The sequence below is a fragment of the Carlito syrichta genome, unplaced genomic scaffold (genome assembly GCF_000164805.1).
Source record: "Carlito syrichta isolate Samal-C Ts95f unplaced genomic scaffold, Tarsius_syrichta-2.0.1 Scaffold303382, whole genome shotgun sequence".
NCBI classification, from domain to species: domain Eukaryota; kingdom Metazoa; phylum Chordata; class Mammalia; order Primates; family Tarsiidae; genus Carlito; species Carlito syrichta.
Genome location: NW_007247478.1, coordinates 160,587 through 184,248, shown reverse-complemented (window position 1 = coordinate 184,248; position 23,662 = coordinate 160,587). Strand labels below are relative to the sequence as shown.

Sequence of the window (23,662 nt, the reverse complement as noted above, 5' to 3'; positions counted from 1 at the left end):
ACAGGCATTCTGGAAAGGTTTCACCTAGGAATCTATCTTTGTATGCAACCCTGAGGGAAGATTAGAACACAAGGACTCCAGAGTGCTGCAAAAAACCAAGTATGAACAGGTACGAATGAGAATGACTTGTGTGCAGGACTGGCAATTCTGTTTTCATAGTATATGAACACACATGGTACATACACATGATGGAATATTATGCAGCCGTAGAAAACAAAATCATGCCTTTGTAGCAACTTGAATGTTGCTAGAGACCATCATACTAAGTGAACTATTGCAGAAACAAACAACTGAATACCACATGTTCTCATTCATAAGCAGGTTCTGAACACTAGTCACACTAACACAAGGGTGAGATCGGCAGACGCTAAGCAATGCTGGGGGAGGAAGGGAGGGAAGAGGGAGGGTGGTACCTGACAACCTGGTCCACTATTGGGGGAAAGAGGACTAGTTAGAAGCTCACACTTCCTCTGCATGCAACTGAGTTATGGAGTAAATCTTCACTTGTACACCACAACTTCAAAATAAAAAGAAGAAACCAAATTAACATTTGAATTGTCTTTTGAAAAGAAAGTAGGACTATTCACATTAAAGAAAAATACTGCCAAGCTCATCTATGTGCATATTGCTGCTCATTGTCAAAGAATTTTGTAAAAAATTGTTATCCTTGTTTATTCTGCTCAGTAAATGTCTTGTTTTGAAAGTAGCTCAGGAACGCAAAGGACTTGCTTAGCTAGAGAACAACCTGGCTCTACCAACCTTAGCCCCTGTAGTGGAGACTGGTAGCATCACCCTTCTCTCATCCCTTCCACCAGGTTGGTGTGCTGGAACTCTAGCTGTTGTGGGCCCCCAGATGAGCCTTTCTCCAGAGATTTGTCTTTGGCAGAAGGAAAGCCACTTTTCTCTTTGATAGGAAGTCCCTATCCAGTGACTGGGATGTGATCAGTTGATGACCAGCTAAACATCTGGCCCCCTTATATCAAGGTAGGACAACTCTATGGTGTAGTTCATGCTTCAGGACTCTTTCTGGGATCAGGTTGAATCCAGGCAGCAGCCAAGCCCACCATCGTGCCTACCCTATCTTGTTCACTTCCTTATAGGTTTCTCCTTCTTTAAAACATGTTCATGATGATGCCTTCTTCAGGCTCTGCTTCTCAGTTGCCACACATGAGTTCTCCTACTTGTGGGTCTTGTTGATAAGCATTCCTTAAGTCTATTTAGTTTTGGAGATATAATTCCTTGGTCTTCCTGGAAGAATAAAAGGGCTTAGTCTAGATTTAAGTGCTTCTCTAGTTCTTTAGCAATGTACACCATCATGTTAAAGTATAAGAAAATCTGCTATGTTACTAAAAATGACTTTAATCCATTCTTTGAGTTCCTTATTAGCACTAAATTGAATAAATGCAAAATAGCTACTTTTGCAAATTCCCAAGTTTGCAATTATAGAAACAGGAGCATTTGCAGAAATTTTAAGCATATTTCCACATAGCTTTTCTTAATATGTATTAGAATGCAGCCACAGACAACTTATTCATTACCTCACTCATTTTAGAGGCACCTTATAATTATAAAACACCCCCCCCACACACACACAAATACACAACATCCATATTCTTTGCAGACTTTAGCTCTCTCATGTGGCTGGTGGTATTTCCCCATTTTACAGATGGAGGTGATTATAAACAGAGCATTGAAATGATGGATTGCACAGCAGGTTGCAGGGATGTATGCCAGTACAAAAGATCCTCTGTGTTCTCTACTAGTGTTAACATCTAGAATGTGCTGAGACTGTGTTTCTCATCCTTAATACAGTTTCTTTTTTTTTTCCTTTTTGCATCTGCTTCTTTAAGCAGGGACAAACAAACCAACATAAAAGGGCCTGTCTACCATATTGATTGTTTCCTACTAATTACACTTTATTTAATTAAAAATAAAAGCCAATGTATATTCTAAGCAAAGAATCTTACTGAGTTGATAGCTTAGAAATGTGAAGACTCGCTTTGTTTGGGGGCACAAATAATTCTTGAAGACTAAGGGCACAAGTTTACCTACATTGCTCTCCCCTTGTCCTGGAAAGAACAGCTCTGAGAGTCAGCAAGGGCAGTGCCACAGAAATAACCTTGTCAATCCCTCCCTGCCAACAAGGGTGCTAATTAGTGCCAATTAAAAGCCTCTTTTTTTGTCTGTGCAACATCTGTCCATAGGCATTGAACTCAAACCCCCAACTCATTTTATCAAGGCCAAAAATATCAGAGGGCAATTCATTTTGGTCCTTGCTAATGGAGCGTCATTTTAAACTCCTATGAAGTTCTGAATCTTGCTGTTTCTAGTCAGGGTAGCTATAACATTCCCGCACACTCTAATCATCATTCATATTTACCTTATTTAGACAAAGATATGCTTTCATGAGGTCTATGGTGTACTAGCTGAGAAAAGAATTGGCAAAGATAAAACTATGGGAGACCCAAGCTTCTTGCTTACCCTGCTCTACATGCTTACCATGTTCTACACGCTGCCTCATTTTGTAAAGTAATGTATTGTTACCTAGATAAATGGTCTTTGTTTTGTCTTTTAAAAAAAAATCCTGGTGGGGTAAAGGCCAGTGTAAAATGGCTTCTTTTTAATTGAGCCTATTCTGTGTACACAGTGTGTCCATAAAGGCACCTCCATCATTAGTGTTTGGTGATGCAAATGAAGGTGCCCCTGCTGTTTCTTTCTCCCTTTATAAAGTGCTCTTTCAATCAATGTTTGGGACAGGACAAGACCCTTGTGACTCACAGCTTGTTTTATTCTATGTGGCCACGAGAGGACTTTCATTCATTTCAGGGCAGCTTTAGAATGACATGTTATCACAGACAGTACCTAGGCTATTCTTCCTACTGCAAAGTACGTGGTAGATTTTCTGAATTTACCACAGACTAGGAAAGCCATTTTATCTGGCAAAGATTCCTTTAATTCGAGCATTTCTCTGAATTCCATTATGAAGCCTTTGTCCTTTCACTTCAAAGTAAACAAACACACTCATTGATCTTTAGAGAGCTATCAAATTTTACTGTAAAACGCATTATTGCTATATCATTTTCTTCCGTTCTCTAATAAAGTTATTTCACATTATTCAATTTGTGACCCGCTTTATGCAGTGAAATGTCATGAGTCTTCTCAGACTGACATAGAGTCTCACAAGAAGTAGAAAAATAAATTTATTTAAAATATGATGGAGTTCTGGCTGCTAACATATTATAAATTGCTCTGTTTTAAATGTCTGAACTGGGCACACTTAAAATACAAGGGCATATTTCATTAACATTTATACAATTTTCAGTCGACTTTTCCCAACATTTCACTCGTCATCAGATGAGAGGGTGCCTGTCAGGCAAAATTACAGTTAATGGTAGTTAATGGTGTCTAAATTCAATGGACTTGTTTCTATTTTGTTTTACACTTGCTGGAAATAATGAAAGTATTACATGAACAACCCTTAAGTTGCTTGCAAAAACACATCCAGTTTCAATGGTAGGTAACATAAAGCTTTATCTGATTTATAAAACAATCTATGTAAACCTATTTTATGTTTTATTTGATTCTAGCCATTAGCCTGAGCTAGGAAGTAATTCTAAAATATATCTCACAGCAACAATTTGCAGTACTATGCCAAATTAATCTGCATAAATCTATACCTGTTTCTAGGATACTGGAATGGATGCTCATGAAAAAGAAATCCATTCATGCTGTTATGTTTGTGGAATTTGGGGGAAAGTCAAGCCATTGGTCTTCGCCTCAAATAGCAATTATTACCTCCCCAAAGGAAATATCAGTTATCTGTGTTAACTACACTATCTACCAGATTCTTAGTTCTCAATTGCTGAAGCAGAAGTTGCAGAAACAGAGAAGCCTTTCTATTCTTCAGCTGACCTGAAGTCAGTGAGGTGGATCCCCAATCAGTTGGAGTTGGATATTCTTTTGAAAAACCACATCAGTTATCCATCTGAAGCAATCCACTCTGGGCTTTTTTTAAGGTAGACCAACTGTCAGAGTCAAATTTAATGATTAATCCATTTGCTTCCTTTTGAGTGAAATATCCCTCATTGGCCATGCATCAAATGATGAAGACTTGCTCATGGTACAATGGGCCTCAACAAAGAACACACAGTGCAGCATCAGGGCGTCTTCGAGTCCTTGTTTGATACTGGTTAATTGATTTTTTTTCTTGGCTTTCATCAACACTCAGTTGAATTGAGACAAAGGCAAAATAAGGAACTTCCATCCCAAGACTAGGTCCACCTGGGGTTGATTTGCCAGAAATTTATCTTATGGTAAAAATAAGAATCTTCTGACTTCTAAGAATCTAATTTCTAATTCTCTTTGTAGATGAAAAAGCTCATTTCTTCTCACATTTTTCACCTGGATTTCTAGCATCATTCCCACCCTACCTTCTGTTTCCCTATGCACAAGGAAAAATACAACAGCAAGGGAAGTTTCAACTCCCAGTGAGAAACATCCCTACAATATAATGATCTCAATTTTACAGGATAAGCTAGGTATCTACATTCACTCTTGGTATTTCCTTAAAGAATAACCTTAAGTCTAGACTTGGAATACTCACTGGAAGTCTACTGGTGTTCCTTTAAAAGTCCTTGAAAAAGTAACTGTTGCTGCTGCATGGTTAATATTTCGATCTGAGATACCCTAAATTACAGTGAATGGGCAATCAATCAGCCACATTTTGTAAACACTGATTACAGCTGGATGGCCACTTCCTAGTCCAGGTAATCAAGGTAATATAAAGCAGAGCTTGATGTATGGACAGTGAGTTTAGTTAGATTAGGGTGTGATTGCCAGCCACCTTTCCCCAACAACTTCTGACCTGTACTTTTGTGTCAGCCTCTCAAATTTTGTATTTTCATCTTTGTTGGTTTTTTTTGTGAGTTTTTCTATTGTTGAGTTTCTTAATTTAACCTTATCAGTTTGCTGACAAAAGAATATTTGCAAAAACATTGTCTCCAACAATCATACATGAAATAGCAGTGGTAATGATCAATCAGAAAATCTAAAGTAAAAAAAAAAAATCCCAGAAATAAAAATTTTAATATTTGTGTTTATCCATTCTATAAGATAGCTGTTATAATATAGTCCAAGTACAATCATGGAGACATCTCCCTTTGTACAAGTTCCCAAAATGCATATTACTAATATTGAATTTACACCAAAAATAAATACAAAGAATAATATGTAATTGGTGAGAGAAGAAAAAACTAACTAATCATAGTTTATCTCTGCTGTCCATCAATATTTTGGGTGTTTGCATATTCAATCAACTAATTACCTACTACTATCAAGCTTCAGATAATGTGAATGAGATAAGACATAACGAAAATTATAAATTGCTTGTATATTATAGTCATTATAGTAAAATGTGTTCAATAGTGATGTTTAAGTCAATAAAGTAATTAAAAATGGTAATTAAATGGAGTACTGAATACACAGAAACATCTTTGCCTTAAGTGTGCAGATCAGAAAACTAGAAATTCCGGTTCTTTTTTTGCTTTACTATGTAGTAAATGTACCTTATTATAGGAGATCAGTTATCAAGAAAAAAGGACACATTCCTAGTTTTATTGAAAATATGATTAGGCTGTTTATAAGGAACTACATCACCTCTGGATTATGGGTGCTAATACAGCCAAGTAGCATCCAGAAAACAAGAACAAAAGGAGAACTTCTTTTCTTTAGACTCTGGATTTGGTGTGATGAACCATCTCCTCCCAATATATATATTTTTTCATTATCTTCTTAATCGTGTTTTTTCCCTCAGTCTAATATTTTGCCAGTTTGCATTCCAAAAGCACATTCCCACAGACGGTGGGGGAAGACAGCCCAGAGCTGCCTGCAGCAAGCCAGTTGGGGAAGACAGTTTGAAGTGGACATCCACATGCTTAGATTTGAGAGTTGACTTCATTATTGAATTTTCAATAATACCAGCATTCAGAATGGTCTCAAAAGTCACCAGGATAATAGGAGTATTATCTCTCTTGGTAATATCTAATAAAAAGCTCTTAAGCACATCCAGTCTCTGGTTTTATAACACATGGCAGCAAATTATCTCCCAAGAATGTTTAGTGAGTATGCAGCATTTTTTTCTCTATCCAGCCAGCTTTTCTCCTCACAGCAAGGCAAGATGATCCCAGGTACCACCCAGGAGACAACTTATGACAGCAGGTAGTATGACAATAAACCAAAAAAAAAAAAAAAAAAAAAACGGACGAAAGGCTCCTCATAAAAGAACTCTGGGTCAAAGTGAGATTTCAGAATGCTCTCCATATTGTCAATACAAGAATAAAGCCCTGTGATTTTGGAATGCAAATTGTCTGTAATTTCACAAAGCTACCTGAGAGGGATATTTGATTTTAAATGCACTTGCTGGTCTGGTGGTACAAATGGAGAAAAGGTGGAGTGAAGTTTTCAAGATAAAAAATAATGAGTATCCACACTTCAGGTATTGAAGCAGTCTACATATGCACAGAGAACTCTATAACAATGCTATTACTTAGACTGGTGTGGCCCAGATTATTCCACATGACATTGGTAGGAATTCTGGAAAAAAAATTCTATGGCCAAGTCAGTTTGAGAAACACTTCATATTCTACACCCCTCTTGTAGAAACACAGTGAACATTAGCATATTAAAGGCTCAAAGAATTCCTATAATGAAAAGAGTTGTTAGTTTTCTTTTTAACCCACTGTCTCCCAAGAATATTAGATCATAAAATTTCTCTTTTTGTTTGGTTGAATGCCAATGTATATTTTATGGCAAGTATTTCATAGTAAAGTTTTTAGGAAATGTGGATAAAAATAATCCATATCTAAATTAATTTTGCCTTAAGAATCCACATAATTGACAAATAAAGTGATGTTACTTTCCTTCCTTCTGACGTCATTTGTCTCAACTGTTTACATCACTTGCATGGCAAAAATAAGACCATATAACCCAAATCTTCCAATGAAACTTTTTATACTAGTAAGGATTTTTCTTTTAAAAATGAAGGAGAAACTTGGTTTTCAGTTAAAAAAATGAGAGTCAATATACTCACATTTTTAAAGTAATCACCCAGTGACACATACTAACTTTGCCACTGACCCATCTGGGGGACACAAATAAACACAGAAATGGACTTTTTAAAAGTTTAGAAGCTCAATTTATTCTCAGAAATTATCTGAGATAAGAATTTTTTTTAATTCTGAAAGTAATGCTTTATAAACAAAAGACCCATGATTAACTTTGTATAATCAATTCAGAAATACCTTTGGCAAGAATATTAAAGTTTAATTCCACAGGAAAATGAAAAAAATGTATTTAGCAAGTTATTGGAGTGAGGGCCTTCAATGCTTGGATTTATTCAAGAAGCTGTTCATTTTCATGCAGAAAGAAATGAGTTTTCCAAATACGGTTTCTTAGAAGAACAAACACATAATATCAGTCTCTATATTGCTGTAAATATTCCTGTGCCATTTGTCCCTCTCCCTGAGAAAGAGTAAATACATTTGTTTTACAAAGCAAAGCCAGTCAGCCCATTACTTAAAATATTATGGTGTCAATGGGGAGATGTGTCTTTTGCATTCAAAATGTGCTTCAAGTTTCTGGGTGCACAGATCTCAAACGAGGCTGTGCATCTCAGCTCTGGTCTCCTTTTCAATGGTATTTGGTCCTACTCAAAATGATAATTCCCAGGTAACCTTTCCACAGGGGATGCCAGGGTTCTTTAGAGAACTCATGTTCCGATAGGTGCTACACTACACCTCCAGTTACTGATGTGTCCATTTCTTGTTGGTGGTGAAATTTTTGGCACACAAAGATTACATTCCTTTTCCAGTGTCAGTCATGCATACTACTCTAATTTTCTCATTAATTTATTGTTAGATTTTTCGACTCATGGGATGTGTCTGTGAACTAGGGAAACTTAAGGGGAAAGACAGCACTGAAGGAATAGGCTCTCATGTGCACAAGAACAAGGCCATATTTGATTGACTACTGCTGAAATACAGCATGTCGATAATTATGAATGAGCATTACTAAACTACCTCTGAGGCAGCTGGTGGCATCTCCATAGCTGCTTGTGTTAACAAAAGCTGCTGGACTATAAATAGTTAATATTAATGATGAGCAAAATCTAAAACATGGACTCTAACTTAAAAAATAAACTTATGCTTTTTTTATCCTATACAAGTAAGCATCACTTAGTGCAATAGATTTTTTATTGAAAAGTGAATGTAAATTGATGTTTTGAAAATCAAACCATATTGCAAATGCATGAGATGAGCTTACTATTTAGAGGAAACCTGCAGTGAATCATTTTCAAAGTGAAAGATTCTTTTTAAGGGTGAAAAATTACCTTTTTATCTGTTTGGAAATATATGCTAGAATTTTGTGACAGCTTTGCTTCAAGTGGGAAAACATCTATATATTTCTTTTCTTTCTCTCCCCCATGTAAAATTGTGTGTCGTAATCATTCCATGATAACCATCATGCAGCCAAACTGCACCATAACAGGGTGGGCACGTGAATGTGCATTTTCTCAGTTTACTCATGATGAGAGACAATCATGATTCATCTCCTTTATCCCTTGCTTTCTTTTTAAAAAGAGAAACTACTGAAAATCTAGTTTTAAGAAACACTGCTGCAAAACCTTTCCCTATATACACCATTTGTATTATTGCAATGAGACTAAGAAAAAAGTTTTATTCCATAGTTTCAAATTTGCAAAATTATTTAATGGCGTTAAACCAGATATGTTTTGAAACGCTCTGGTGTGCATAATGAACTGCCTTATCATCTCTCTCTTCTTCTCATCATATCTCATCAAACCTTTTAAATATGATAATAAACAACAACAAACCTGAATTGAAACATGATTTGAAATGTCAAGTGACTTTAGTTCAGATCTAAAAATTTAAGCAAAAGTAATAATGAAGTGTATGTTTAGGAACACCTCCTATTATTGTATAATTTTTGAACAGGCTTCAAGGAGATTTACATGAAACCTTATGCAAAGAATAGTCTTCAAGAGAGTTGCTCTTCCATAGAGTTAATCTCTTAACTGGGAAAATTCATGTCGTCTAGAGAAAGATCTTTTTTCAGAACACGGGAATCAGTTTACTTATATTGACATATATACTTATTTTGCTTGCAGTTTCAGGCTCTTATAATAAAGGTGCTAGTAGCAAAGGCAATGGATATAAATAATAAATTATATGATAGATTGGAAAGATTTAATGGAACCCCTTTTGATTCTATTTTATAAAGTTAACTTATGTCACATTCAGAATCAAATTGCTAAAGACATTTCTTTGCTCAGAATTGTTATCTTCTATAACTGTTTTTGACCCTCACTTAATACACCACTTAGCTAAATTCCTTACAGTACACTTTTTCTAGCAAGGGAAGAAAAAAATGATTAGTCTATTGGGCTTGGAGAAAATATCCTTAAAAACAAACAAATATTTTTAAACAGTGCATATCTACTTTATGGCAATACTCTCTTAACTCAGGGCTTAGGAGTATGGGAAATAGTACCTTGGTGAATTATTTTTCATAGTTCGCTCAGCAATGTGTTTACTAAGTCACTGTTACAACTATGTACTTATATATTTTGATATACAGTGTGTTCTACAATAGTGTGTCTTCTGAGATTCCATTCTTATTTTAAAAACCTATTTAAATGTTATTTTACCTACCCTCCCAGCAAAAACAAGCTTATTTCTCAAGGGATTCATAGTCAAGCCTGATCATAATTAAAGGCAGAGTCTGAAGTGTCTTTTTAGACCAAGGAAACAGAAGCGACTATGTAGCATCAAGAATGAATTGCCCAGACAAGGGAATACAGTGTTTATTTCACAGAATTGCAGGGGCTATTCCATGAAATCGTATTCACATGTTTTCTCATGCAGATGATTCCTTTATACATGCAAAAAACTGGAATTTCAAAACAGGATTTTTTCATCTAATTAGAAAATTAGCAACATGCTTATTATAATATTTCAAAAGTAGTTGTTCATAGATATGAGAACCACACAGTCAACAATTCAGACTCCAGAAATTATTGCAGTGGTGATTTCACAAAAGGTGAGAGCCTATCCTTTTTAATGTTTTTGGTCAGATTCTTGTCCTCTATTGTTCCCTCCCTTTTCTTTTTTCTTTTCTTTTCTTTTTTTTTTTTTTTGAGTCTCACTCTGTCGCCCAGACTGGAGGGCAGTGGCCGCTCCTGGCCACAGCAGCCTCGACCTGCTGGGCTCCGGCGATCCTTCTGCCTCAGCCTTCCGAGTAGCCGGAATTATAGGCGTGCGCTACCACGCCCGGCTGATTTTTTGATTTATTGTAGAGATGAGGTCTCGCCTGCCCAGGCAGGTCTCGAACCCGCGGTCTCAGGCAATCCACTCACCTCAGCCTCCCAAAGGGATGGGATTACAGGCTGAGCCACTGAGCCCAGCTTGTTCCTTCCCTTTTATATTCCTTCTGTTACTTCTGAGAAAGTGCTGCCATTTCGCAAGACAATCAAATCCAAGTGGATTCTGGGATTGGAGATTCCATGAGTAAGCAGGAAGAAAGTCCAGGGTTAAGGGTTCTCTTATTGGAGTCAACCAGACATAGGTTGAAGTCATGAATACATTGTTAGTGGCTATAAGAATTTAGCTTCATGTCATAAACCTCAGTTCTTTATGTGTAAAATGTGAGTAACAGTAGTGCTTGCATCCCGCTGGGTTGTTAACAGTCAATTAGCTAATGAATATAAAACACTCAGCATAGTTCCCAATACTTAATAAGTCCTAGCTTTTATTTTAAAAATAATCACAAAATAAAATGTGATAAAATGCTGTCATAAACTCCAAGAATGAGAAAAATGTGTCTAATTCCAAAAGCACATGCATTGAAGACCTAACCATTCTAGTTTTCATCCTTGGGGACTGGTGTAGGTGGATAAGCAGAGAAAACATTCAATGTAGTCCAGGTTTGCTCATTCTGGAGAAGTCTTGCTCTAACTGGGGGCCTCTGGGACACGCGAGGGAACAAAGTAAAAAGCTTCCTCAGTGACTGAAGATTGGAATGTAATAAAAACAGCACTCACTCTGAACACCAGTAATGGTGAATCATGAACATAACTAATAGCAGTTGCTAAGGTTTATCAAGAATTTCCTGTGTTCCAGGCATTATAATAAGTGCTTCAATCATTTAATCCAATGATGTAGGTGTTATATTATCATTCCCATTTTACAGATGAGGAAACTGAGTGTTAGAGAGGTTAAGTAACTTTCCCAAGATTACATGACAAGACAGTGGAGCTGGGATTTAAACCCAGACATTCTTGCTCCAGAGCCTGTCCACTTCAACTTCTACATTGTATTGCTTTCTAGGTACATACACACATATGCGTACATGCATGCATTTTTATTTATTCTTATAGCACTCCCCTTTTTATATTGATTAAGGAATCTAACATTAAAATATACCAAAATATTAATATTACCTCAAAACAAGTGATACCTTCTGGATCATTCTTTCACTGACTACCTTATACTTCATAATACTTTCTACTATGTAGTAGGTCCTTCCTGGATCAGTTGCTGAAGAACTAGGTGAATAGATACTATTACTTCTACTCAGGAGCTCACAGATTTGTGAGTTTACTATGTGAAGAGAGTTCAAGTTGCTGCTTCCTGTGGTTCTATAATATTCACAGGTAGAAGACTGGTGGTACTCGTTTGTTGGGCTTTCATGGACATTCCTTGGGTTTGGAGGAATCTCACAACTCGGTCATCACCATCACAGTCTCCTTGGTACCCACATGGACCAAGCCAAAATAAAGAGGCTCTCAAGTGAGGTGAGACACAATTCCACCCCAATTCTTCAGACAGAACACTCCTTCAAGGTGTTATTCCCCCCTAGAGGGTAAGAGTTGCCATGGTTCTACATCTGTCAGTACCAACTACTTGATATTGTCCAATAGGCTTAATATTTAATATCTGCTGTGTGTAAAAGAGTATGCCAGATTTCTGAGAGTGAGAATGTCACTTCTGCTCTGAAATTGTGCCTTTCAGAAAGTTAAAATGTCATTTTCTGTGTGTGGCATTAGAAGCACACATTAAAATCCTGTTATGAGTATGTTGGGGGTGGGGAGAGAGGGAGAAAGAAAGAGAGAGAGAGAGAGAGAGAGAGAGAGAGAGAGAGAGAGGGAAAGGAAAGGAAAAAGTCACAAGGAATCACAGATACAGCCACAACTAATTATAAAGCCAGACCCGCCGTGATGTACTTGCCTTTGGGGAAGAAATGCACAGAGGAATTCCTGAAATTACAAACTCCACAATCCCTCATGCTTTTGAAAGCCAAGAGAACCTATATTGCTTGTTTCATTTCCCTGGCTTTGGGAACATCAATATGATTCCACCTTTTCTGCCACTAGGCAAATCAGTGACTGCTGGCCCTCTTGATCTGAAAGTCTGTCGTGCGGCTGCTCAGCATTCCTCATCTTCCCAGAGGCCGGAGTACAGAAATCTGTGGTTTGAATGTGGTTGCCATTTGGACCCTGGGGCCACTGGGGTTTGTCTGGGATAGATCCCCGGAAGGCAGTGTCTTCTCTGAGTATCTATATGTCTTTACTGTGCATCTTGGCTTCCTGCCACCGTGAATACTGAATATCACAGTTCTTTCTGAATAGCATATATTGAACTGCAGTTGATCTGAACTTTACACAGAAAACAACTTTGCTCCAAACTGCAAAGTCATTTTTATGTTAAAAATCCATCAAGATATAATCTTTTTGTCCCCCCTCTCCAAGACACACAAACTCTCTCTAGCAGACAGGGAGGCAGATTATTTCAATTAAGGGGCTGTCGCTGACAATTGTAAGCAACCTTCATTCAAAGTTCATGGCAGCAGTGCACTTTTAAGTTTCTTAGTGACTGTCAGGATCTAATTTTCAAGGTACGGTTACCATAGTAGCAACCTGGAATTTTAATCCAGTAGTAAAGGGCAAGACAGGTCACCAGTTTCAGGTCCTCTTCAATATCAGAATTAAAAAGTGTTGCAAAAAAGCATGAAGATAAATGGTGGACCTAACCCCAAATTCCATTCTCTAAGACAGTGAGATTATAAAAAGTATGTGATTTTCTAAAGTTTTCAAATTCTTCTACAAGTGCTCAAACTATCACTAAGTTGAACGATAATTCCTTGGGGGCAAGTGAGTGGGAAAATGCAGTCATTCTACTCCACAGGGTGAAACATCCAGAAACACACTGGGGATATCTAATTAGGAGAGGAGTGGCACACAGAGGTTTTTATTTTAAGTCTATTGCTCTCTGACAGCATGGGCATTTGATCCTTTGACTCAAACCATATTGATCCAACACTTTTGAGAAATAATGGCAAATAATAGCAAAAAGTGCCCACAGGTAGGAAACAAGAGGCTTGGGACTGAGCCTCAGCAATGCTACTAACTGTGCGAGCTTGGACAACTAACTTTAGCCACCTGGGCATGACTTTCCTCACTTCTCACGTGGAGAGAGAACTAATGTGAATAGTTGACTGCAAAGGTCATTCATGGGCTCATCTGCTGACAACGCAACTCACTAAAGAGTCTGAGTAATATATCTCCATTTAATTATATGAAGAAGCAAGGGCTCAGAAAAGCACCAAGTGAATTCATCAAGTCCCATGACAGGGGAGTGAGAAAGCTGGGATTTGAGCCACCCAAAAGTAGAAGCCCCACATCTGTCTTTCTCTAGGACAATGACTCCCTCCCCACCTCCTGGCTCCCACAATTAAGTAAAGACCAAATATAACAAGCATGACAATATGTGTGATAAACACACAATGTCATAGAACTAGACAGTATTACCATTATTAATATTATTTTGTTATTTTCCATTGTACTTAACAATTAATAATGGGTCGATTAGAACCTTATATGAGTGAGGTAGACTGGATTTAAAAAAAAGTGTTTGAGTTTCACAATCCAAGAATGCTGGAGTGAAATTCCAGCTCTCTCAACAACTAGCTATGTAATCTTGAGCATGTCACTTAACTGCTCTGAGACAAAATTTCCTTCACCGTAAAACCAGTTTAAACTTACTGACTTCTCAGAGATGTTACAAGGATGGAAGGGTATTAAACAAGTGAACCAGTGAAGTGGCACAGTGCAAAGAGCACTAGGCAGGCCTGACTTCGAGTGTGAGCACCAGAATTGGCTGTGTGGCCACAGGGTGTTGGTCTGACACCCTATCTGAGCCCTTGAGAAGACAATCCTGGGAGTGTCGATGATGGTGATGATGGTGATGTGATGATGGTGATATCTATCTCATGAGGTTTCTGTGAGGATGAAACAGCTGAAACTTGAAAACCATTTGCCATAGTACCTAGCATACAATTGGTGCCTAAAAGTGGTGACTACAATTACAGGAACATACCGCTCACATACTGTTTATTTGCTTCCTATTTCTTTACCATATGATATCTGAAAACTATTTTGAAGAAACCTGGACTGTCTCTTTCAGTTTCTAGCTAGCCTAGACATTTCATAAATCCATGAGGATTTAGTACCTTTAAAATTTTTTTTCTTTAGAAGAACCTAGAAATATTCCATGTAATTACAATATTGAAATATCTATGAGGAATTTTTACAAAGTGGGCTTCTTATTCAGAAACAAGTAACTCCAGAAATCAGGCAGTGGAAAATTAGGAGCTGGCAGAGTCGCAGGTTGCTAAGTCATTACCTTGCACTCATCTTTGGACAACTTTCTCTCCCCCATTGATCTCTCAGGCACCCTGGAACACTTGACAAGAACAAATACTACTAAGGGATTGTACTGGTTGATATTGGGTACCAAGATTACACAGGGTAGCAAACAAAATATGTTATTCATTTGATTTTCAGAGAGTCTACCCCAACCCCACCCTATTCCAGCCCACCTCCTCTGGCCAAGTCTTGGCAGCATATGTGGAAATGTCAATCAAATCGCTTTAAGACCTTTTCCTTTTTTGATCCTCATTGTTCAAGTGGATAGATGAACCACAAAGAAAGTAATTTGTCAGATTTTTCAACTGATCTTACATCTGTAATTGTGCATGCATCTGCGGAATTCTACCAACACTCCTTTCCACTCGTCAGTGTAAAATGGAAGAGCTTTTAGCAACTCTGAGAAGGTGTCAAGAGCAGGCCATTAAACATAACATTCCCAATAATGTAATTGTGGTAGAGGATTTGGCTGTTTGTAAGATGCTTGAAAGGATGGAAACACAGAATGAATAGTTTAGAAGTGGATATTTCTCCTCATCCACTCCAGTCGGAGTTTTTGTTTTTTTTTAATTTCCAGGAATGATCCATGAGACTTGTCTACACTGCTGTATATTTTCCCCACCTTGGCCTGGAAGACTCATCAGGGCTTTGATTGATGAGTTCTGGCCCTGCAGCCATCTGGGGAATCTGGGCACACGGCAGCATGTTCTAATGGGAATGCAGAATCCTGGCTTCTCCTCCCAGCTTTGCCACTCCCTAAGGTGGGGGATTTGGGGCAAATCTCCTTCTTTTCCTACACCTGATTGCTTTTCACCTGCCAACCTAACAGAATTGCTGTGATGCTCACATGAGGATAATGTATTGTATGAAAGTGCTGTAAAATGATCATTTACTATGTATGTTAAAGGTATTCTAATCATAGCATTTTACAGTCTAATAACTGGGAAAAAAGCGCGTGCATGTGTGTTCATGAATTTCATTAGATCAGGCAACATAGGAGGGACCTAATTTTCCAGGATGCAGAGTATATGTGTGCATGTGTGTGTGTCTGGATGTGTTACCACAATATTACATTCAATTATACAACTGAAATTACTTTAATTTTGGTCCCTTGCTTATTAACTTCAGTGCTTTTCACCAGCACTATTTGCTTCACTCCCCAGTTACTGTTCAAAATGCTGAGGAGAACTTGGAAATATGCCGCTGTGGTTGATAACAGATGGGGATGTTTTTAAAAATTATTCTACCATGAGAATATAAAGCCACTTTCTAATTATTAAACAAGTTGGTAAGCATGAAAGGTGATGGATGAACCTCTCATAAAAACGGACCCAAATATTATTTTTTTCTTCTTTTCACTTTAATATGGCAAAACGGAGATTTCTGAAATGATATGTTGTTCCCATCACATGCCACCACAGTCAATCTTATATGGATTTTTAATGATAGTTTAAGTCCCTCACAGGCATGGATCCTTCACTGAAGCTGCAGGGAACATTCTACAGTCTTGGAGACACAATCCATCTGCAGGCCTTGAGCTGAGGAAGGGTCTGTTTTCAGAGTGTCCCATAGTATATGTAGCAATAGATGCAAGACCAGCTCAATTATAATATTTGGATCTAACCCTTCTCTATTTTAAACCAAAAAGGCCGGTACCATTTTGGCCTGCATTGTGGCTAATCCATTTTGGCCTAATGCCTGGGCAAGATCATACCTGACTTCAAATCAGTAGAGCCACCTCCAAATGTCCCATAGGGTGGCATTAATGTAATTTAAGAGCATGCGTGCTGGCGTCAATTCAAAATTCAAAATTCTGCCTTTGCTGCTGTGGCACTTTGAGCAACTTACTTGATGCCTCTGAGTTTTGGTTTCTGCTTCTGTACATTAATATTATGATGACACCAATGGGCTTGTAAAGAGAAAAAGTTTATGAGAAGTGACTGGCACATAGTAGGCACTCAATACGTATGAGTTGGTTGGATTATATGTGTTGCCAGTGCAAGTTTAATCTTCACAAGACTGTGAGTTCCTGGACAGAAGGATGTGCAGTGTTTTGCCCTGAGTTACCACAGTGTCTAGCCCAGAGTCTTACATACAGTAGGTGCTGAATGCATATTTGTTGAAAGAAATGAAAACTTGAATGAATTAATTAATTTTGATAGATATAAATGTAAATCAGGTAGAAAAGAAGAGATACTTGACTTTTCCCTGAGAGAGAGAAAAATACTTGTTTTCAATTACGGAGGTGTCTCAAAAGCCACCTGAAATGTAAGAAACCTACAATAGACTTGGGCCTATGAACAACACCACACAAATCAAATCTTATCTTCCAACTGTGCTAGCTGAGCAAAAACATCTGTGTTTTCCTCGTGTGTGATGGAAGTAGAAATCTATAGCTACCTTTGAAGGAGCCCCCATTTTAGGTCTTGAGCACCCATCAAGCCCCGGCAGCTTCAGTGTTTCTTGATGCGAACATTCCAAATGCCAATATTGCTTGTTGTCACATTAACCAATATACAATCCTCAACATAAAATCCTCTTGATGTCTGATTATTCTTCTTAAGGACCTCATGCTGATTCATTTCAAACTGTGAATTACCTTTAATTCACAGCTTGAACAGGCTGCCAAATTTTGTTTTCTCTGCTCCCAGGTGGCTGCCCCTGATGTGGTGGAGAACTTCCAAAAATATATTAAGTCCTTAGGAAAAGTTGGCAAGCTCTGTGACGCAGGGCATACAAGACAGGTTAAAAGCAAGAGTTGCCATATTCTCATTTAAAAACTGAAATGGCTGCAACTAGTGAAAGTCACCAAGGTTATTAGTGTATCAGGAGAGTTAGTTTGCCTTTTGTAAGCCTCAAACTGATTAGCAGTATTTCTAAATTCCAAGTACCAAGTCATGTATTCAGATTAAGAATTAATGTTTTTAAGAAAATAACAGTCATTTTTTTCCCTGCTGCATTATACAGTCACTTTAGTACCAAAATTGCATCAAAGTAGCACAATAAACATGTACTTGGGAAAGAATATATGAAATTGCTAGAGAGTGGGTTATTGCTCTGCAATAAGACATTGCCATTTTAAAATCTCAAATCAAAATCTCAAAGGAAATATTTTCAATGATGAAAATTTTGGTAGAAGGATGGTCAATGTTGTAATGAATGTGAGCTTTTTTTTAGTTAAAAAAAATTGAAATTCACCTAGGAAATAACGTAATATCTATATCAGTTATTGCAATCTGAAAAACATTCTCATAATTGTCCTATTCTCTATGGTAATGAGATATTCATAACACTTAAATAAAACTTTAGAAATAATGATGTTTTAGTTAAATAAAGTAATGCTGACCCAGTTTTGTATCATCCGAAAGAGACAGGTATAATTTCTTGTGGAATCGCTTTGCACAAACTTCAGCTCTACAAGTCTTGTGTCTAGGCGCAAAAAGGCCAAATTTGGCATGCCAAATCCACCAACCAAATCTTGTGAAGAAGCGCAGCCCAGTGGGAAGAGAGGAGACTTTGAATCTACATGGCCCTCAGCCTGTATTCAAACTTTTCCAACTAGGAGCAGTGTGACATGGACAGCTCTTCTGTATGTTCATATCTGAAATATTCATTCAAGATAAGTGGACATGATCAGTTTGTCTTTTCACTGAATTGTGCACACTTTAGGGGGACAGACTGTTATTCTACTTTGCTTTTCTAATCTGTTAAATGGGAATAATTTGGAGCACCTCCAGACTGGCTAGCAAGGTTAATAAGGCAACATATGTAAAAGCATCTGCCCCCTAGCCTGGCACCTGAGGTCAATACCACAATGATTATGGTCTATGACTTCTGCCATTCCTGTGATGGTATAACATCCTTTCTTCCTAATTAGTGCTATATCCAAGGATTTGTTCATGTGGCATGCATATCAAACACCCACAGATAAACTCAGCCTGGCTGTAAACCAGGCCGTCTCCGTAGGCCTTTCATCAGTTATCTGGATTCATGATTGGGATGTTTTCAAACATGTAGTGCTGGATTTATGGAAAGGAAAAATAGAATTATGGCTCTATCTGCCTTCATTATTGGGATTTTATGGAAACTATCCAGGCAATCTTGAGAGCATGGCTTAAAACACACGAGCTGCTCAGTTAAAAGGGGGTCTGGATGGTTTCCAATTGGACACAGCCCAAATGCTAACATTCAAGATTAACAAAGGTACTTGATATTCGGAACTGCCATCTTCTCAGTAATATGCACGAAACTAACAGAAGTGAAGAACTAACTGGATGGACACACTTGAGTTCATGAAAGCTGTCTGAAAATCCTTCTCAGGGATTATCTGCTTTTACTATGATGGCTCATAAAAAGACCAACAAAGTCATGCATTTTTGGAAGGCCACTGTACTAAAAAATAATTGACAAGATGCTATAATCTATTAGATGAAACAATCCAACACAACAAAGAAAATCCAAGTTCTTTGGTTAGGTTTCTTAATGGCTTCATTAAGAAACTACAAAGTAACACAATATCTAGTGTGCCCATTCAGAACCTGAATCTGGGTCATTGAAATAAACGGATCTATCACAGAATAGACATAATATTATTGCACAAATATATAATTCTATAGTCCTAAGAAATACAATTTCACTTTCTTAAGCCCATGGCTCACCCTCTTTTTTGGGGACAGAGGCCTTTTCTAGGAGAGTTTAAACAATCCATTGGATTTAGAAGACCTGGTATAACATCAATCAGACGCATAGAAGCTGGGTGGCAGGACCAACTTCTGGTTCTTCTCTCCCCTAGAAATCATTAAGGGTTAAAGTTAAGTGTACTTTTATGTTGGTAAACTTAATTACTAAAGATTATAACAGCTTACATTTGAATTCTGACAAGTGTTCTTACATGTACCTGTATGTGTATACACATATGCTCACTAATTTGTTCAATCCCCGCGAGGGGCTCTGTCTGTAGACTTAAAATAAAAATAAATTCCCCTGTGATTTAAATTTTCATCTTCTGAATCCTAGGTCAGTGCTTTTCCCTTCAATGCCAAGACTGACACAGAGCAGAGGTTCAAGCCCCATTCTCCAAACTCTCCCATTTCAATGCTCTTGCCTCATGAGCATTCAAAGTTCCAGTTGAAGCAGGTAGGATGTCACTCTATGAATGGATGCCCCCATAAAAAACACTGTATGCTAATGGAGTTCACTGAACAGGAAAATGCCCAGTTCTCCAAAAGGCCAGTCATATTGCTGGGGTCAGTCCCAGAGAGAGCAACAACTGTCTAGGACAAAGAGGGAGGCTAGCTAGTACCAAGCCTGTACCTAGGTGTTTTAGGGTCAATGTTTTCAGACCTGGGATCCATGTGTGCTCTCCTTATAAATAATCCATACTCGAATGGAAGATCTGCCTTTTGTCAACCACGGAAAACAGGACAAGAAGAGGAAAACTAATAAAGTGCCCCGGCAATTAAGGGATTAGTTTTACAAAACTCTAATCTCTTTCTACTGCATTAAGTGGCGGGAGCATACCCAGGACATTTACTGGCCTTGGGTGTGTGTCTTTTCTGTATCACAGCTGCCATATGGGCTGCTTCCCACCCAGGTCCAGGCACCAGCAGTCTGTCTACACTCAGAATATTTTTAAACCTGGAAGATTACCCTATCAAATGGAAAATCCCAGCATGTTGCTTTAAAAAGCACACTGTAATAAAATAAGGGAGATTGTTAGTAATGACTAAGCTGATAATTTGGGAACTAAAAATAAAAGTAACTTCATTGCAACTCTTATCTGCCTATGTGAACCCCATACTGTACCATAAGAAGAAAACTTATTCCAACTGAAATCTGATGGATAGTGCTTGGAGTTTAGATCAGACAAACAAACAGTAGCTCATTCTTAAAGTGGACTCAGTGTCTTCTAGTTTTACTAATGCTTCCTGTGGAGAATTTTAGTCTTATTGACTGCCTTGTATACCACTGTGCTATGAAGTGCTGTGCTCTGGACATGCAGCCTTTAACTATAAATCAGAATTGGCAAGTTTATTTCTGTTAGTTATAAACTAAGATATATATGGAAAGTAGTATGTTTCACAAAGGGAGTCTAATACTCTTGTTTTAGGCATAAGATCATTTTACAGTGGAAAATATATATTTTTCATGTTTGAAACCCTGTGTTGATTTTTTAAACCCTCGTGTGTGTGTGTGTGTGTGTGTGTGTGTGTGTGTGTGTGTGTGTGTGTGTTGTTGATTTTTTTAATGAGGGTGAGGTAAGGTAGGAGTAGAGACAGGGAGGATAAGATCTACTGTTAACTAGTATTACAAGGGGAGAGGCAATTCAAAATGTGATTAATGGAAAAGTTGAAATGTACAACATCATAGATGATTTTGAATCTTTTGTATCCATATAATTTGGTCCTTAAATCAGGGTTATGGTTGTACTATCCCCCACACCTGCTTTTTCCCACTTCTTAAAAGTGAGGATTCTTCGTTGTTAAAATTGAACTTTGAATAAGAAGCACAGACAATCTAGAAAACCAAATGAAAGAACCGGCAATGGGGTCAGGGCTTTGGGGTTTTGCTACCACACTGCACCAAGAATGTCGAAATGCCATTGACTTTCTCAAAGGCTCAGTCTATTTGGGAGTCATTCCCAGTTGTTTTAGGCAATTATTCGTGATCTTCCAAAAGGTGAGCAATTCACTTCAAGTGTGCCATTAGGCCAATTGAATGTCACAAATTATTTCATTTTGAAAATTTTCAAGTATGTGCTTATTATAGAGAAAAGTCGACTTCCATTTTCTATTATTAGGAATGAAAGAAGTTGTGAAAGAAACACTCCCTTGGTACTCTCCTGGACAAATGGATATTAGAAAATCTACAATAGTTAATCTGAGGAAATTGGTTTCTCCAAATCCCTCCTTCAGTTAACATTAATAAAAAATGAAGACATTGCTGAGTGAATTGCAGGGCCCTGGTTTTTGAACTTCAACCTACCATCATGTAATCTTTTATTTCATCTCTTCCTGGATGTCCTTGTTTGTCTTTAATATACAGGCACCAGATGACCTGCAAATAGTGAGGTCTTGGGCTGACCGGCCCTAGCAATACACTCAACATTTCATGTCCAGTCATGGCAGTTTAGATGTGTCCCTTGTCTATCCTAGTCAGCAGTGGCTGAATATTGTGTATTATAATGCTTGTCGCTGAAGTAACTCAGTGTTTAAACAACTAGTCAAAATGAGGGAAACAAGTCATTTCAATATTTTTAAACTAAAATCACAGTTTTCATATGCCCAGGTATTGACCCAACCCGAGTCCAAGTTATTAGAGATCCTAATGACAGTCTCGTTATTTTGACTCTCAATTGCTTATCATGAGTTCTAGAATCTGAATGTTTGTGTGCACCAAAAATTTATATGTTGAAATCCTCACCCCTAAGGTGATGGTATTAGGATGTGGGGCCTAGGGGAGGTCATTAGATCATAAGAGTTGAGCCTTCATGAGCGGAAATTAGTGTGCTTGTAAGAAGGAGTCTAAGAGAGAGCCCTCACCCTTTTTACCATATGAGATTAGAGCGAGAAGACAGCTTTTATTGAGGAAAGGCTCCGCTTACCAGATACCATTTCTACTGGTATCTTGTTGTGAAACTTCCCAGTCTCCAGAACTGTGAGAAATATATTTCTGTTGTTTATAAGCCATCCCATTTGTGGTATTTTGTTATTGCAACCCGAAAAGATTAAAACAACGGGAAATCTGATTCTCTGCCTAATGAAACTGCATATTACTGAGTCAAGGTTCATAGTTGCAAGGAACAGAAGAGAGAATGAGATTAGTTCAGCATTGAGGCATTGTTTTCAAATACCCCTGAAGAGGCTTGATTTGGAAACCCAAGTACTCACGATTTGAATGATACTGACTTTGTAGAAGCTCTGCTGGTGGGATCACTCCACTCTGAAAAGAAAGGACACAAACAATTGCTGTTCATGCTTCTACTGTTAAAGGATTATTCTGAATTAAATTGGTCTCCCAACATGCAGCCCTCCCAGTTATACAGTTTCACACCTACTTGCCATAAATAACAGATGAAAAAATGAGGGGGAATCAATGGGACATATCACATATAAGTTTTTGTTATTGTTGTTCTTTCATGTTTTTTTTTTAAATAATTAATCAGTATTTTTTATTATGGTTTTGTGGGGTACAGTTAAGGGTTAGGTGTACAATTACGTTTCATTCAGACACACTGTTGATAAGAGGTGTTTTCCCAGCCCCAGACATATTTGCTACTGTTAATCCCATCTCCCCCCCCATAGTTTCCCAGTACTGTCAGTCATTTTCTTATAGTATTACATTGGATGTTCAAGGTCCATTATATGAGTGGGAACATGTGATATTCTGATCTTTGTTTCTGTGAGAGGTCACTCAGTATTATAGACTCAGTTCCATCCAGGTTGCTGCGAAATTCATGATTTTGTTCTTTTTTATGGCTGCATAGTATTCCATCGTGTATATGTACCACATTTTTTTAATCCAGTCCTCTTTTGATGGGCAGCATGGTTGTTTCCAGGTTCTTGCTATTGTGAACAACGCTGCGATAAATATACGTGTGCAGGTATCTTTTTTATAGAGTGATTTGTGTTCTTCAGGGTATATTCCCAGTAGGGGGATTGCAGGGTCATATGGAAGGTCAATTTTTAGAGCTTTTAGGAATCGCCACACTGCTTTCCACAGAGGTTGCACTAGTTTACACTCCCACCAGCAGTGTAGAAGTGTTCCCTTTTCACCACACCCTCTCCAGCAGCTGATATTTTTTGAGTTGTTGATAATTGCCATTCTGACTGGAGTTAGGTAGTATCTCAGTGTGGTTTTGATTTGCATCTCCCTGATGATTAG

General features: G+C 37.9%; 1 protein-coding gene across 1 annotated transcript in view; it reads right to left on the bottom strand.

The window, feature by feature from the left end:
* AFF2 (AF4/FMR2 family member 2) overlaps window positions 1-23,662 on the bottom strand; it is a 165,591-nt gene that overhangs the window by 141,511 nt on the left and 418 nt on the right. The window contains exon 2 of the mRNA XM_008058552.1: window positions 22,687-22,720. The gene's annotated coding sequence lies outside the window, so the exon portion shown is untranslated. The remainder of the gene's footprint in view (window positions 1-22,686; window positions 22,721-23,662) is intronic.